At 44.3% G+C, this 17,679-nt stretch overlaps 1 pseudogene; it reads right to left on the bottom strand.

The window, feature by feature from the left end:
- The window catches only part of LOC102432370, a 33,699-nt pseudogene extending 21,503 nt beyond the window's left edge, over nt 1-12,196 (bottom strand).
- Nucleotides 12,197-17,679: the final 5,483 nt, after the last annotated feature.

A 17,679-nucleotide genomic window follows, 5' to 3' on the forward strand; every position in this document is an offset into this window, starting at 1 on the left:
TGGCTAAGAGAGGGGCAGGAAGTAGCCCAGGGTCACACAGCAGGTCAGGGACACAGCTGGGAAGAGGTTTCTGGAGCCAGGCCTGATGAGCTTCCTACCACCAGCTGTCTGTCTACAGCGCTTGGGTGTGGAGGGCCTTCTCCCACCGTTCCTCAGAGAGCACCTCCATCAGACCCGAAACTCACTGAATCAGAGATCGGAAGTCCAGCCACCCCTCACGGCTGTGGTCAGACACCAGGAGCTTGGTTTTCAGAGCGGGACACTCAGAAGCCACAGAGTCCACCTCCGGGGCAAGGGCATCTGTGGTCACGATGCTCTGGGCATTAGACTGCTTTAGTCGGTAGAGAATATCCTTGGCCTTCATCTGGGTTGTCCCTGGTATGAAGATAATACCTAGGGATGAGAAAGAAATTATCTGTTTTATTTCCTGTTTCACAACCATGGGCTTCAGGCCTGGCTTATCTGCATAGAAATCCCATAACCTCTTGGTATGCAAAGATCCGCAGTATCAGCACCACGGAGCCACACCCCAAAGCTACCGAATCAGAACCTGCATTTAAAAAAATATATTCATATTGATTTCAGAGAGGAAGGGAGAGGGAGATAGAAATATCAGTGATGAGAGAACCATTGATCAGCTGCCTCCTGCACACCCCCACACTGGGGATTGTGTCTGCAACCTGGGCATGTGCCCCAACCAGGAATTGAACCATGACCTCCTGGTTCATAGGTCAATACACAACCACTGAGGCAAGGCAGCAGGGCAGAACCTGCATTTTAACCGGACCTCCAAGTGATTCCCACGCACATTAAAACTTGAAACGCTTGCCCTAACCTGTCTACTCTAGATGGGTGCAGCCAGTGGACAGGTGGGTCCTACTTTGCAAGAGTTTGCATGGGACCTGGGAGCACAGATGCAAGGAGGACAGAGTCTCTGACATCAGGAATAGCTGCATCCCAGCCCCCGCTTTTCTCCTCCCACCCCCTTCTCTCATCCCTGTGTCATTGGGAATCCCTTCTTTCCTTCATCCCTCACATCCAAATTAACCACATTGTCCCTGGAACTTTCCTACCTTCCCTCCCCTCTGCTGTCACCAACAATTAGTTCCAGTATCTGTGTGCACCTATTGGATTCTAATCTCCCCACCAAATGCCTTGCCTGGAACTTCTGTGTTATTACCTGGGTAAGTTCCCCAGAGCATCGATGTTCCCCCAGCATTTCCTGTTGTTAGGACTAGAAGGCAATACAACCCTTGACAGCCATTTGGAAGCTTCTGGCCACAGGAGAACCAAGACCAGGAAATGCTTGCTGGACACCAGGAATCAGACCATGTAAGGAACTGGAACTGTCCTGAAGCCTCCTGATCGCACACCTGCACTCCATCCCCATTCCAAGCCCACCGGCTCAGCCCCCAAACCCACTGACAACAAGAGATTCCCACCCGTGACTGCACATCGGGATGAAACTGCAGCTCCTCGGTGCCCATCAGCCCCTTGGCTCCTGGCTGTGCAGCCCTTCCCTTTGGATATCCCACCCCAACTTCTTTTCCTTAAATAAACTCAGTTTTCTTTAATCTCTTCTGAGATGGCCATTTATCCTGCCTGCCCACCATGTTCACCTTCACTTCTCTTCACTAACACCTGTGTCCTCTCTCCAGGAAAACAGCTCGCTCCCCATTCTGGCACTGAAGACGCTGCCCATGCTCCACCTTTCTCCCCACACCTCTATTCTCTATTTCAAAATGGCCATTCACATAGGCAACTCCTGACTCTAAGCCTTTGCATGTGCTATGCCCGTTCTTGGAATTCCCTTTCTCTGCTTCTACTCCTCTTCAATTGTGCTTATCCCAGAGGGCTCAGCTCACATATTGGGTTTCTCATGGGCCATCTCTTAGCTCTACAGGTGACAAGGCTTTTTTATGCTCCCTCTATTGTTGCTATTAACGTTTGATTCCACAGGAACTAGATGGATTAATCCACTATTTTATGAGGAAAAAGGAGAGGGAATATATAAGCAAGAGCATGAACAGACTGTTGTGTAAACGTGTGATTTAACTGAAGTGATTTAAAAAAAACCCATGAGTCCCATTCTGATTCTAAATTAGATAGATAGATAGATAGATAGATAGATAGATAGATAGATAGATAGATAAGCAATTAAAAGGGGAAGGGAAATTTCTACAGAAGAATGTTAACTAATAAATGTAGAGGGGGTGATATAAAGAGAAAATCCTCATATAAAACCACCATAATAATATTCAACTCAGTCAAGAATAATCAGGAGATACTCAAACCATGGGGTGAATGACAGTGGGGGAGCAGGATAGTCACTAGTCTCATAAGTGTCACCCCACAGACTACTTACTAGTCAGGAAGAGAAAAGGTGCCCTGACAAAGTCGAATACCACCCTTCTATTGAGATTAACAGTATCACTGATGGAAGACAAAACAACTGCAGAGACCCCTCATGTGATGCACCGACAAAGACACAACACTGTCCTCCCAGCACTCCTGCTAAGATGTTTTAAGATGAATATAATCATGAAGCAAGAGTCAGAAATACCAATTTGTGTGCACCTCCTGCAGAGCAACTGGCTTAGACTCTTCAAAAATGTCATTGCCATGCAGAAAAGGCTAGAGAGCCCTTCAGATTAAAGGAGACTGAGAAGACATGACACCTAAATGCAATGCATGATCCTCAATTGGATTTTGGACTTAAAGAAAGAAATGGCTGTGAGGGACATGATGAAGGCAATTGGGGACTGTTGGCTGTGGGTAGCTATCAGGTAACACATATTGTACCAATGTCAGCCTTCTTGTTTAATAAGCCTGCTCTGGTGATGGTGAAGGAAATGTCTGGGATCCAGGGTTTATGGGTATTTACATGGTATTTATGGGTGTCACAATGTCTGCAGCTGACTCTTTATTAACTCAGTGGGGGCTCCAATATGGCAAAAGGTTAACAGTTGATGAATTTCAAAAAAGTAATGTCTGAGACTGTGCAAGAGAAAGTGAGTGTGCGTGTGTGTGTGTGTGTGTGTGTGTGTGTGTCTGTGACATTGCGTTTGAGTGTATGTGAGGGTGAGGGAGAGAGTCAGGGATAAAAGGTAAAATATGTGAGGGAGTCTGAGAAAGAGAAAAACTGTGAAGAAGAAAGAATGTAGGGACGAGGAAGCACCTAGTGAAGCATCCATCTTATATAAAAACTGCTGTTTGAAATTTTAACCCTGCATTTTGGCTTCTGTAATGCTTGCTGGCTTAAATAATAAGGAAAATAAGACTACTCCAATTTCAGAGAGGCCATTAAACCTTCCCCAGATGAAGTTATCAGTGCTGGCACCAGGCCAAGCTTTTGGTCGAGGTCTCAAAGCCCCAGCACATAAGGGCTCTTAAAGAACTTGCAAAGGGGACCAGAACAGAACCCCATATTTGGGAGACACAGAGGGTAAGAAAGTATAAATTCAGGAAACTTTCTGTGTGACAGGGCCCAGAATTTGAGAGGTAATTTTCCTCTGGGCCCGCGTGTAATAATAATAAAAAATGTCACTCCATTTCTGTAAGCGTTGCTTGGTTCTTCTCTGGTTTTCTGTAACACTAGTGTTCCTGGACCAGTTGGCTCCAGGACATCCCTAAGGTCTCTACGGGTCTCTCTGAGTCACTGACCTGTTCGGATGCAGCCCATGGCCACCAGCCACCACTCAGGCAGTCGAGGCAGAATCAAGGCGAGACGGTCTCCCTGCTGCAGGCCACAGGTCTGCGTGAAGACGTTGGCTGCGCGGCAGGTGAAGTCGGTCAGCTCTCTGAAACTCCACTTCACTTCGTCTCCTTGGCTATTCACCCACCACAGGGCTGGGTTGGGGCCTCTCTTCCCTTCCTGGTCAAGATCACACACCATGTGTTACTTCCTGCTTCAGAGGAAAAGGGCACTTATTTCCCCAATCCACTGTCACAGTCACATTCCAGTGTGAGCATAGCTCAGGAACCGAGACCCCATTTTATTTTATTTATTATTATTATTATTTTTAATCCTCACTCGAGGATATTTTCCCATTGATTTTTTGAGAGAGTGGAAGAGGGAGGGAAAGACCGAGAAAAATATCAATGTGATTGGAAGAGATCGGGACACAGACACATTGATAAGCAGTAGGGCCCTGACCAGTGCCTGGGCCAGGGAAGAGCCTGCAATTGAGGCATGTGCCCTTGACTGGACTCGAACCTGGGACCCTTTGGTCCATAGGCTGATACTCTATGCACTGAGCCAAACCAGCTAGGGCCTGATACCTCATTTTAAATCATTTAAAGAGCCAAGAAAAGTTAGGGTGTGATCCAGCTAACTTCTTCTGGTCTACTGTAGCCACCTCCTCTCAAGTCATATAAAACCATGAATAGCTTCATGTCTCCAGTTGAAGACTTAAAGCTCCATCCCCACGTGTCTTAGTTCCATGCAGACAGTGCGTTTCTCCTTGTGCCCCAGCATTCTCATCTAGGAAGTGGGGGCAATATCACCTAGAAGGTTGTAAAGTCTAAATGAGTCATTTAATGAGCAAAGTATACATAACAGTAGGTGCTCAATAAATATGACTATTATCATAATTGCTACACAATAGAAGAGGCTTATTTAGGCTGTGAATATCTTGTGGAATTAATTTTTAAAATTAAGTTGCCTCTAAAGGTGAAATTCATAAGAAGCAGACTGGGAAGGTTCAGGCCCCTATTCCTTTAGAGAAACATCAAGTAAACAGACTAAAATGGCTTTGTTGGGGCTCTTTTAAAAAAATATATATTTTACGCCAAAACCGGTTTGGCTCAGTGGATAGAGTGTCGGCCTGCAGACTGAAAGGTCCCAGGTTCGATTCCGGTTAAGGGCATGTACCTGGGTTGCGGGCACATCCCCAGTGGGAGATGTGCAGGAAGCAGCTGATCGAACCTGGGACCTTTCAGTCCGCAGGCCGACGCTCTATCCACTGAGCCAAACCGGATAGGGCATGTTGGGGCTCTTAAAACAGTCAAGGATCTGCAGCAACCAACAAATGCCCAAACAGCTAAAGCCACACTCAGAATGGTAGGGCATGTGACGTTTGTGTTCACTTAAAAAAAAAATTTTATTGATTTTTTACAGAGAGGAAGGGAGAGAGATAGAGAGTTAGGAACATCGATGAGAGAGAAACATCGATCAGCTGCCTCCTGCACACTCCCCACTGGGGATGTGCTCACTTTTGCACCCCCTTCTCTGATGTGGTGCCCCAGGGTTGGGAGGAGGTGTTGCCAGGTTCCCAGCCCCTTTTTGGACAGACAGAAAAGAGTGAAACTTGTTTGCGATATTCAGTGGGGAGTGAGATGTAGCTGGAAAGGAATTTACTTATTTATTTATTTATAAATTCCCTAATAAGAATTAATGTTGAGGATCTTTTGTGCTTGTTTGCTGTCTGTGTGACTCTCAAGTGACATGTCTGTTCAGAATCTCTTGCCAATTTTCTAAGTGGGTTGTTCCTTTTTTATTGTTGAGTTTGAGTCCTTTGTATATTTTGGATATGTCTTTTTTTCTTTTCTTTATATATCTTTAAAGTTATTATTATTACTAGAGGCTCAATGTATGAAAATTCATGCACTGGAGGGGGTGTCCCTCAGCCTGGCCTACTCCTTCTCACAGTCTGGGAGCCCTCAGGGGGGGAGGCGACCTGTCGATCAGGGGAAGGCGACGTCCCATCACACCTCTGCTGCTGCCACTGCTGTTAGCGCAAGCCTCGGCCAGCCCTGGTTTCCTGAGCCACGGGCGGCCCAAAGTGACTGGGCAGTGGACATCTGAGGCTTGCCTGTGCCTTGGGCATTGTCTGGGCAGCCGCCATCCGAGGCTTGCCTGCTCCTAGGGCTGGCCGGGGCGGTTGGGCAGCTGCCATCTGAGGCTTGCCTGCTCGGGTCAGCCCTCGGCGGCTGGGGGGCTGAAAGGACTGGGGGACTCCAGAGGCAGGTGCTTGGAGTGGCCGGGCCTGCCTGTGGCGGGCCTGCCTTGCCACATGCCTGCTGCCCCGGTGTGGCTGAGGGGACTGGGCCACACCATCTTGTGGCTGTGGGCGCCACCATCTTTGTGACTGCATGAGGGTCAAATAGCATATTCCCTCTTAATTAGATAGGATTATTCAAATTTATCTAGGAATATGGTTTTTATAAGTTATTGAAGGTAAGTAGTTATTAGATTAAAATAGATTTCTATAACTTTAAGACATTATATGTAATATACACAATTCACAGAATATACAAAGAAGGAAATGAGAAGAGAATCAAAACATATCACTACAAAAAAAAAATCTACCAAACACAAAAGAAAGCTGTAAAAAGAGGAAATGAGGAACAAAAATAAAAGCTATATCAAGAAAACATTAACAAAATGGCAGTAGTAATTCCTTCCATATCAGTAATTACTTTAAATGTAAGAGAACTAAATTTCCCAATCAAAGACAAAGATTGGCAGGATCTAACTATATGCTGTCTACAAAATTATAGAATTAATAAAACCATTTTTTGCAATAAAATGCTAACAATACGTCAATTTATATAAGAAAAAACCATATTTACATTATAATTCAAATTTAAAAATAATTATTCACTTATGCAATATTAGTTAGATCTTATTATTTCTTAGGCACTGTTCTTAGACCACAAGGATTCAGGCAATTCAGACACTTATGAGCAGAAAAGGTTCTTCTAAACAAAAGGATTTCTTCAAATTTCTCATCACATTTTTACTCCCTGAATGTTAGCACTGAAAATTGTTTAGTGTATATTTTTCCAGCAATCTCCCCACCGCCCCCCACCTATGCACAAACATGATCCTTTGACTCAGATGATTGGAATCAAAGAATGTAGCTCATCTGAGATAAGATTAATATATGTGCATATATGTGCTGCTCCAGCAAGGCCAATGGTGAACCTGAGGAGGGGCGGTGAAGGATTGAAGAAAAGACAGACAAGAGAATACAGCTGGGGCTTTGTGGATCTCCTGTGCCTGGATGAGGACACAAAAGACCCAGCCTGCAAGCCAATGCTTTATTTTATAGTCCGATTAAAACAAGGGTAGATTAACATGTATACAAATGTTCTTGTTTTTGCAACACTTGCTGCACCTCCCAGAGCCCATTAGCTACTTAGGAAGGAATTAGGGAGGGCTACAAGGTCAGGCTTAATTATGCTAGGAGAGCTCTGCCCCTTAGGCTGGGACTTGTTTGTGGCCCTGCCACAGGTCAGCCTAAGGCTTGACCCTAGAGCCGCTCCCTACACATATACATGTGTGTTGTACAGCTTTAAAAAAATCAGTGCTGTGAAAAAAATTCTTGCCCAACAGGTTAAAGAATATTAACAAGTATTGATGACAAGTTGTGCACTGCTTACATACAGGGAGCCTAGTATAGTACACAAGATTTCCGCAGGATTTTTAAAATGATGGAAAAGCTGATATAACAAGTAGAAAACAATTGTTGCTCAGAATTCAGTCTGTGTTAGATCCTAACTCCTGCACCTTGAAGAAGATATCACTTTAGTAGTCATGTATTTTTGTGTTAAGGATTAATTTGATAATGTGATGTTGACATGAAGCTGTTTTCAAGAAGATAAAATACAACCCTTAAACTAGATTTGAAATTTAAAGTTTTAAGGGGTGAGATGAAACTAAGAGATATTGAGAAATAGTTTAAAAAGATAAAACACTGAGTAAATAACTCAGCAATAGAAAGAAATGAACAGCCCTGACAAGTGCGGTTAGAGTGTCTGCCCTTGCTCCAAAGGGTTTTGGGTTTGATTCCTGGTTAAGGGCAAGTACCAGGGTTGCAGGTTCGATCCCAGCCGGATATCAACTCATGGATGTGTCTCTCACATGTTTATGTTTGTCTCTCTTTCTCCCTCTCCTTTCTCCCTCCCCTTCCCAATCTCTTTAAAAAAATTAATGGGAAAAATATCCTCTGGTGAGGATTACAAAAGAAAGGAAAAGGAAAAAAAAGAAAAAGAAAAAAGAAAGAAACAAACAACTAATCCACAAAAACATTATGCTAAGTGAAAGAAACCAGATACAAAAGGGTGCAAGAGCAGGTCTGTGGTTGCCTGGGGCTCAGGGTGGGGTGGGAGGGGATTGGCTGAGAAAGGTCAAAGAAAGCTTTTGGGGTGATAGAAATAGTCTAGAACTCAGTTTCAGGTGTACAGCCTAATGATTAGACATTTATATAACTTATGAATATAACATTGTATGTCAATTGTAATTGAAAACAATTTTTAATTATAAAAAAATAAAGCCCTGACAAGTTTGGCTCAGTTGTTAGAACGTAGGCCTGTGGGCTGAAGGGTCTGGAGTTAGATTTCCAGCCAAGGGCATGTACCTCAGTTGTAGGTTCATTCCCAGACCCTGTCAGGGCAACTAATTGATGTGTCTCTCTCACATCAATGTTTCTCTCTCTCTCCTCTTCCTCTCACTCCCTTCCCCTCTCTCTAAAAAATCAATGGGAAAAAATATCCTTGGGTGAGGATGAATAAAGATATCCAAGTCACAATAAAACAAACAAAACCTCACACATGTGAGTTTATTGCAGGTAGAAAAGGTTTGCCTCATATTCTTTAAAATTTTTATTTATTGATTCATTTTAAAGAGAGAGGAAGTGAGAGAGAGAAACATTTGTTGTTCCATTTATTTATGCATTCATTGGTTGATTCTTGTGAGGGCCCTGACCAGAAATCAAACCCACAACCTTGAGCTACCCAGCCAGAGTGACAAAGAACTTTCTTTTGTTTTATAATGAATTCTTTGCCAACACACACACACACACACACACACACACACACACACACTCAGGAGAGGGCACATAAAAATGTTGGATTTCTAACTCAAGACTGTTAAGTTTTGAGGGAGGTTCAGGGAGCAGAGTGGACCCCAGTGGCGTGCCATCTGCAGAGTCTTTAATAGCAGCAGCACCAAGATCTATGGATTGTAAGGCAGGTTTCAAATTAATTTATTCCACAAACGTTTGTTGAGAAACTTCTAGGTGTCAGACACCCCACATCCCTAGAGAGACACTGATCATGGTTAAGGCAATTGGAAAAGTGGAAACAGATCAGAAGTGTTGTGAGAATGAAAATTAATGGAATGAGGGTGCTGGGGGGACAGTGGGAGATACGGAGGAATTGACAGTGACTGATAACAATGATATAAAACCCAACAAGAACAGGTATTCCATGGGGAATCCTATTTACTTGGTGGTTATCTCCATAGGTGGATGCATGAACTAATGAATGAGAATTTTATGAAGATAAATGCGGAAATGAAGTGCTGGGCCCCTTTCCTCCTCTCTGCCTCCGCCCTCTCCAGCCCATCTCATGGTCCACAAGGTCTCCATCAGATTTTTGGTCTGGACAGTAATGGAAGTCAATTTATAGTCTGAAGGCAAAGATTTGGCATCTTCAGATCATGAGACCAAGTTTTAAAAAATGTATTTTAGAACTAGACAATCTGGACCCAAATTCTGCTCCTCTACTTAGGTATGTAATTTCTGTAGGTAATGTAAAATCGGATACTCAGTTTTCTCATCTGGGTAATCCTATCTAATAAAGAGGCAATATGCTAATTGACCCTCATGCCATCGCAAAGATGGTGGCACACACAGCCAATAAGGAGGGAATATGCTAATTGACTATCATGCCCTCAAAAGAGGGTGGCGCCACAGCCAATAAGGAAGGAATATGCTAATTGACTGCCCCGCCCTCAAAGATGGGGCACCCACAGCCAATAAGGAGGGAATGTGCTAATTGACTGTCCCACCCTCAAAGAGGGTGGTGCCCACAGACAATAAGGAAGGAATATGCTAATTGACTGCCCCGCCCTCAAAGATGGGGGCGCCCACAGCCAATAAGGAGGAAATATGCTAATTGAATGCCCCACCCTCAAAAGATGGGGGTGCCCACAACCAATAAGGAGGGAATGTGCTAATTGACTGCCCCACCCTCAAAGATGGATACACCCACAGCCACAAGATGGTGGCGCCCAGTCCCCTCAGACCCCCAGCCACCCAGGGCTGCCAGAGGCTCAGGTAACCAGGGCCAGCCGAGTCTTGTGCTGCTGGCAGTGGCGGCAGCAAAGGTGTGATGGGGCATCACTTTCCCTTGATCACCAGGTTGCCTTCCACCCCTGAGGGCTCCCAAACTGTGAGAGGGGGCAGGCCGGGCTGAGGGACCCCCCCCTTCAGTGCATTAATTTTCATGCACCAGGCCTCTAGTGTGGATAATAAAAATGCTCTTCATAACCAAGCCTCTATTTTCCTGGGATTTCTTATGGAAACTCAGAGAAAGGAAAAAGAAAGAGAGAGAAGAAGCCCCGTGAAAGGCATATAAGCCTTAAACACTAACACGTGAATGCATATGTTAAATTCATGGGAAACTTAAACATTCCATCAACTCCCTGACTGCATTGCAGGTGGATTCTCTCTTTGTACAAAGATAATGTTGGGTAACTTTTCACACTGTGATCATCACCAGCTGGGACTTAGTAGCTGGAACACCACCCATTGTCCACCCCATCCCCTGGGGGTAGACATCACGGCTCCCCTTTTGGTTTCAAGCACTTGGTTTCTTCTGAAGAGACCTGTGAACTCTAGAGGCTGCAGGGACTGGTTTCTCTGGACAGACCCCAATGCCACACCCAAGTAGTCGCTGGTGGCAAGGCCTGCAGTGGCCTTCCTCTCCCCACAGGGGGACGGCTGACTGAGCTCTAGGTGTCAGGTGCGCAGGGACACCAGCAGGGGGCCTGTTCCCTCCCTCTAAGTGCAGCCTGAAGTTGAGCCCCAGTTTGATGAGCTGAATCCCAGTTAGGCTCACAGTCCCATTAGTGGAAGGCCAGAATTCACATTACCATCAAGTTGCTGACCTTGTAGTTAGAACTTTGCATTTGGTCACAATTATCTGACTGTGTACCAGATACTTTTACCTGCTTGTTTCTTAAGTGAGATTATCCCCATTTCACAGATAGAACCACTGAGGCTCAGAGAAGTGCGGAAGTGGCCAGGGTGAGAATTGAGAATTGAACCCCAAAAACATAAGCTTTTCCCATGACACTGGTAAGGTGAGGTCGGCCTGTATCGGCTGCATCGGGTCTGTGCCCTTCAGACTCTGAGGAGCAAGATAAGCCAGAGAGATCAACCTATCCTCCCCCATCACAGGCGCCTCCTCACCTTCTCCATTTGAGTCCAGTAATCCAGGACATCACTTGCAAAGTTAAATTTCTCAGGTCTATCATGGTCTTTCCATCTCGGGGCGCCAGTTGCTGATACAGACTGGAAGCGCAAGGTCCGAGGGGCCAGGTGGAAGGCGTGGCAGGACTTGTGGGTGCCCCAAAGGACCCGGAGCCTCATCAGCCACTGCATGGCGGAGCAGTCCTCAGGAAGCAGGCACCGACTTCTCAGTCACCACCTGCTTCGGGAACAGATGGCTAATAGGTCAGTCGTGGAGCAGGACTTTCCTCCACAAGACCAGGCACATTCTGGTTCATGGCTGCAGTTCTGTTTCAGCTGACCAGTATTTGGAGGCACAACTTATTGACTTAGGATTTAGGATTTCTCTTCCCAGCTCAGGAACCACAGGCAGAGAATGATGGGGAGGTATTATATAGGGTGTCCCAAAATTCACGCAAGATTTGAATTTTGTGTGAGCATCATCAACAACAACAACAACAACAAAATAAAATCCTAATTTTACTTGGTTTATTGAATCAGATTCTAATATCTGATGTCCTTTGATTTCAATCCTTTCAATTTGATAAGCATTACCAAGTACCAATTATGGCCCAGGAGCAGGGACAATGAAGACCAATGAAGATCACAGCGTTGCGTATGTGCCAGCAAAGCTGTGGAGGCCATTTACCCAATGTGCTATTCCATACATGAGCCTATACTGTATACTTTATGAATCAATAAAAAATTTACAATTTTTAATTATAAACCTGTGTTTTCTATCAAAATTACTTCTTGCGTGAATTTTGGGACACCCTATAGCTACTAGATGAGATTGGTACACCTTCCTGAGGGTCTTCTCCTTCTCTCTCACCCCCTGAGAGTTAAGCTCAGGTTGGCAGCCATGGGACCAGCCCCTTTGTGGGTAACTCACCATTTGAAAGTCCTGCTCTCCATGCTAGCCTGGCTCTAAGACCTCTCTTCCTGCCGAGCCCAACTGTGCCGTTCTCATGGAACCTGTTATATTTTTAGATGATCCCAGCCCCTGTGCAAAGTTCATTGGTCCAGGATTGAGCAATCATCCCTTATGAATTTTTAATCCAGACCGAGCTACCCACAATTTCTTTTCTCAAATGTGTGTGTGTGTGCTTTCTTACCGAGGTACTCTCTGTACACTCTAAGTCTATCACTGAGCGAGCAACCAGCCAGGGCTGGAGGAAGAATCTTTAAAGAGGTAATTAAGTTAAAATGAGGTCACTAGGTGGACCCTAATCCGATATAACTGAGGTGCTTATAAGAAGAGATCGGGACAAAGACACATAGAGGGGGAATGTGGTGTGAACATGAAGACGGACAACTTCACACCCAGAGCTAAGCCCAAGAAGAGACGCTCCCCACCCCCCATTGACCCTGATCTCAGACTTCTTGCCTCCTGAACTGTGAGAAATAAATTCCTGAGGTTTAAGCTGTCGTACTTTGTTATAGCAGCCCTAGCTATCCAATACACTTCTCTTAATCAAATAACAAAGAAATGACTTTGGCGTTATCCTATCCTGTAAATGTGTTTGAAATTCGGATTTAATCTTCATCATGCGAGGGGACCAAGCTCTGCAAGCACCCAGCTGGGAGGACTGTGGGAGCTTAGAGGGTGCCTTTAGGAGCCAATCGGCACAGGTTCAAATCCCAGCCCCTGCACTCCTCACCTACACAGCTTTGGGCGATTTTCTTAACCTCCCTCTAAAATATGGAAATATTAGCAACACCTGGAGTAGTGAACGAATGACTTCCTGTGTGAAGCATGTGAGCACAGACTCAGCACAGGTGAATAGTCCAGGCGTGGGGGTTTCTGCTAACAAACACTCTGTCTGAGGAAACTTATTGAACAATCAGGCTTCAAAGAAGATGGCTGCTTGAGCTTTGGGATAAGCGTCTAATGAGAAGGAACAGGGATACTTTGCTGAGCAGACACTGCAGTGTCCAGCTTCTGCATTAATAGGTTAAGAAGGCTAAACATGGGGATATCTATACTTACATGTCCATCTCTATCTTCATGTATATCTGTCTTTATAACTGTCAATATCTATATCTATAAGTATGCCAATATCTGCTGTCACTATCTGTAGCTTTATCATATCTATACCTATAACTACATCAATAGTTGTATTTATATCTATATCCATGTTGATATTGATATGTCTCACTATGAAGTACTATAGTGATATTTATAACTACATTTGTATCTGTGAGTGGGTCCATGACTAGACTACTCCAGATGTTTGAGGCTAATTTGCTATATGTATGTGCAGAGGCATCGAGACAGTAGTTTTACTGTACGCACTGGGCAGGTGCACCATTATCTTATGTAACGAATGTCACTATTTGGCAAGAAGCCTCTTTTTTTCTGAGTTGATGTAAGAATGTGTTGCTGAGCAGCCAGTGTGCGGCTGCTTTGTGGGACTACTTTGAAGAATGTGGCTGGCATGGCTCAGTGGTCTGATAGGTCCTGTGTTAGCAATGGCTACTTTGTCTGCAATAAAGTCTCTCCTATATGCCTGCGGCGATTCATGTCTTCTTCTGATTACTGCGTCCACGGAGGTCCAGTCCTTAGCAGAGGGGCTGTGACCAGACACTGTGTCTATAACTATGTACTGCATTTTTCCATGTATAAGATGCTATTTTTTAAAAAAATCATTAGACTGAATATCGAGGGGTGTCTTATACACGGATGTTAGCCCAGGAAGTTGCTGCATGGGTTCGTAGCTGCCTATACTTTGTCAAACAGGCTTCCTCCAATCACGAGCCTGATTGTTACTGATGTCAGCTGATGCTGTAATTGGATGTGGAGGAGAGAGTGCTCAGATGCAACAGGGACCGGAGTGTTCTGAGCCCATAAAGATGTCAAAAAATAAAAAGATACATACCGGTAAGCGATTGCCTTACTCTGCAAAATTCAAACTGAATGTAATCAGCTGTGCAAAAGGGCATGGAAATAGAGAGACAGTTTGGACCTCCTCCCACTGAGTGTATGATCAGCCAGTGGAGAAAACAGGAAGAACAACTCCTTAAGATGCCAAAAAAAAGGAGAAGGCCTTCAGAGGAAAACCAGCAAAATGGGCAAACTTGGAGCAGCGGCTTAAGACTTGGATTATGGAGCAGCGCCATAGTGGCTTATGTGTGTCAATCAAGCTTATTCAATGTCAGGCAAAATTGTTTGCAAGCGAAATGAACATTGTTGATTTTACAGGAAAGGCAAAATGGTGCTTCAATTTTATGAGGAGAGAAGGGTTGGCCATGAGAACAGAAACAAAGTTAGCTCAGAAAATGCCACCAGTTTATGAGGATGATCTCACATATATGGACAGTGACTCTGAAGACAGCAGTGATACAATAGGAGTTGGAGATATTGATATGTCTGGAACTAATAGCGATGAAGAAGGGAGCAGTGATGCAACAGAGGCTGAATAAAGTGACATGCTGCAAAATATCCTAGTACTGGTATGTAAACATTACCTGCAATCATTACTAAATAAAAATGTGTTCTGTTTTATGTTTAAAATATTGACTTCTTGATATTGGGTTGGAAAAGTGGGAGGCATCTTATACATGGGGGCATCTTATGTATGAAAAAATACGGTATATGTATATGTATATGTATATGTATATGTATATGTATATGTTTATGCGTATGTGTATAGTATGCACTTTCCTCACAATGCTTGACATTGGAACTCAATAAAATGTTAGATTTTCCCTTTCTGCCAAAATTTGGAAAACTAAAAGATGAAAATTGGGGGAGAAGATATAGTGTGTCTATAAAAATGTGTGAATTACAGATAAATATTTAGGCTGCAAGAGTTCTTATCCTCTTGGGCTTTATAATCTAAGGCAGTGATTTTCACCCTGTGTACCACAAGAATTTTTTAAATATGCAATACCTGACTATTTAGTCAGTGGAACTGACCTCTTTTCACTTAGAGTGTCAATTTTAAAAAAGGACAACATCCAGCACAACAATAGACAGCTAGTGTGCATGAATAAAAATTATAACAATTTTTGGTCAGATTGGAAAAAAATATAGTATACTTTTTGGTGTGCCCCCAAGTTGTAGTAATTAGTTGATGTGTGCTATGGGATAAAAATGATGAAAAATCACTGGTCTAAGGACATCCTACAAAAGAGTTTTAAAGAACAATCATTTGAACCTGGCTGGCATGGCTCAGTGGTTGAGTGTTGACCTATGAACCAGGAGTTTGAGGTTTGATTCCTGGTCAGGGCACATGCCCAGGTTGCGGGCTGAATCCTCAGTGTGGGGCATGCAGGAGCAGCCAATCAATGACTTTCTCTCATCATTAATTTTTTTATTAATGAAATCTTTATTGTTCAGATTATTACATTTGTTCCTCTTTTCCCCCCCCATAATTCCCCTCCACCCAGTTCTCACCCCACCCTCCTGCCTCACTCCCCACCCACTGTCCTCATCCATAGGTGCACGATTTTTGTCCAGTCTCTTCCTGCATCCCCCACACCCCTTTCCCCCCCCAAGAATAGCCAGTCCACTCCCTTTCTATGCCCCTGATTCTATTATAATCACCAGTTCATTCGTTCATCAGATTATTCACTTGATTTTCAGATTCACTTTTTGATAGATGTGTATTTGTTGTTCATAATTTGTATCTTTACCTTTTTCTTCTTCTTCCTCTTCTTAAAGGATACCTTTCAGCATTTCATATAATACTGGTTTGGTGGTGATGAACTCCTTTAGCTTTTTCTTATCTGTGTAGCTCTTTATCTGACCTTCAATTCTGAATGATAGCTTTGCTGGATAAAGTAATCTTGGTTGTAGGTTCTTGGCATTCATCACTTTGAATATTTCTTGCCACTCCCTTCTGGCCTGCAAAGTTTCTGTTGAGAAATCAGCTGACAGTCGTATGGGTATTCCCTTGTAGGTAACTGACTTTCTTTCTCTTGCTGCTTTTAAGATTCTCTCTTTGTCTTTTGCTCTTGGCATTTTAATTATGATGTGTCTTGGTGTGGTCCTCTTTGGATTCCTTTTGTTTGGGGTTCTCTGCGCTTCCTGGACTTGTAAGTCTACTTCTTTCACCAGGTAGGGGAAGTTTTCTGTCATTATTTCTTCAAATAGGTTTTCAATATCTTGCTCTCTCTCTTCTTCTGGCACCCCTATAATTCGGATGTTTGTACGCTTGAAGCTGTCCCAGAGGGTCCTTACACTATCTTTGTATTTTTGGGTTCTTTTTTCATTTTGCTTTTCGGGTTGGGTGTTTTTTGCTTCTTCGTATTTCAAATCGTTGACTTGATTCTTGCAATCCTCTAGTCTGCTGTTGGGAGTCTGTATAATATTCTTTATTTCAGTCAGTGTGTGCTTAATTTCTAGTTGGTCCTTTATCACAACCTCGAGGGTCTCATTAGATTTCTTGTAGATCTCATTAAGTTTATCGGCAGTTTCTAGAAAATTCTTGAAAAACCTTAAAAGTGTGGTTTTGAACTCTATATCCAGTCGTTTACTTTCCTCCATTTCTGTCATTTGTGTCCTTTTTCTTTGTTTCCGCATTTTTTATGTTTCCCTGTGTTGATAAAGTGGTTTTCTGTGCTAAGTGTCCTCTAGGGCCCAGTGGTCCAGCCTCCCCAATTACCTGAGGAGGACACTCTTGGTACACCCCCTTGTGGTCTTTGTGCACAGTCTTGTTGTAGTTAAGCCTTGATTGTTGTAGGTATCACTGGGAGGAATTGACCTCCAGGCCAATTGGCTGTGAGAATCAGCTGTGTCTGCAGTGGGAGAACTTCTGTGCTGGAGACACTCCTCTGGGGCAAGACTTGCTTCAATGGGGCTTTGGTGCTCACTGAGTCTGCCCCCTGAGTGTGTTCTTTATGGTTCCACGGAGCTGCAAACTGGATGGTCCCACTCTGACCTCTGGGTTTCCTGGCTCCTGGATCTCTAGGGAGGTGCTAATCTAGCCTTTGCCTGAGGCTATCCAGCAAAAGCCTCACTGCAGGGCTTGGGCAGGGCGGGTCCCACGGGATCAACAGGTCAGGGCTAGCAGTTATGGCTGCTCTCAGTCCTGCCTTCAAAGGCTCTGCTTCTCAATGTCCCGGTAATCGCTGCAAGCCCCTCGGAGAGAAAGCTGCCCTTGGGTTCCGACCAATGCCAGACAGTCCCGCTTCTCCCGTATGAGTCTGGGTCCCTAGAGACTCACCCAGAACTGGAGCTCAGAGCCTGAGACTCCCTCCCGATTGAAAACGACAACCGCACCCTCAGCCGCCAGCCTGCTCCGCTTGCACCTCCGCACCTTAGTATTTTACTTCCGCACTGCGCCTCCTCTGAGCCTCGGTATGCTTTTCTCTTTCCTTCTAGTTGTAGAATTTCCACTCAGCCAGCCTTCCTGTGGTCTGGGTGATGTCCGTTCCATCTTTTAGTTGTATTTTTGAAGTGGTTGTTCGCGGCAACAAACTCTGGTGTTTTACC

This window comes from Myotis lucifugus, unplaced genomic scaffold (genome assembly GCF_000147115.1).
Source record: "Myotis lucifugus unplaced genomic scaffold, Myoluc2.0 scaffold_480, whole genome shotgun sequence".
Classification (NCBI taxonomy): Eukaryota; Metazoa; Chordata; class Mammalia; order Chiroptera; family Vespertilionidae; genus Myotis; species Myotis lucifugus.